Genomic DNA, 821 nt, shown 5'->3' with positions numbered 1-821 from the left:
GAAAGAGAGGCTGAGCCAGGCTCAAGGTCACAGGGACACACTGGGCTGATCTGAGAGTAGCATTTCACAAGGAATCATGGAATCTATGGGTGGGAAAAGCCCTCTGAGACCCCCGAGACCCTCCAGCACTGCCAAGGCCACCACTGACATGTCCCCAAGTGCCACATCCACACAGCTGTTCAATCCCCCCAGGGATGTGACTCCCCCTGCCCTGGGCAGCTGTGCCAGGGCTGGACAGCCCTTTCCAGGAGGGACTGTCCCGACAGCCAACTTGAACCTCCCCTGGAGAACCTTGAGGCTGTTCCCTCTTGTCCCTTGTTCCCTGGGAGTAGAGCCCAACCCCCCTGGCTGCACCTCCTGTCAGGGAGTTGTGTGGAGCAGAAGGTCCTCCCTGAACCCCTTTTTTTCCAGGTTGAGCCCCCATAGCTCCCTCAGTTCCCACCAGAACCTTTCCAGCTCCTTTCCTGGACACACTCCAGCCCCTCACTGTCTTGTGAGGGGCCCAAAATTGCCCCAGGATTGAGGGTGTGACCCCCAGTGCTAGCACAGTGGGAGGGAGAAGGTCCCCTCTGTTCCCTCCTTACCACCCATTCCAACTTCCCTCAGGTGTGTCCCCTGTCCCCCCCATCCCTCACCTTGGCCTCAGGGAGCTGTGGGAGGGCTGTGGAACCATGGAGACCTCTCCACACTGTGAGGCTCTGGGCACGCCGGAGAGCCTGGGGGGGTACAGGAGGGTCAGGCAGCCCCTGGGGTGTGCCCCCCACCCTAAGCACACCCTGACCCCTCAGGCTGGGCTGACACCCACACCAAAGGAAACCTCT

This window comes from Acanthisitta chloris, unplaced genomic scaffold (genome assembly GCF_000695815.1).
Source record: "Acanthisitta chloris isolate BGI_N310 unplaced genomic scaffold, ASM69581v1 scaffold8039, whole genome shotgun sequence".
Classification (NCBI taxonomy): domain Eukaryota; kingdom Metazoa; phylum Chordata; class Aves; order Passeriformes; family Acanthisittidae; genus Acanthisitta; species Acanthisitta chloris.
Note: the sequence above shows the minus strand (reverse complement) of the source record.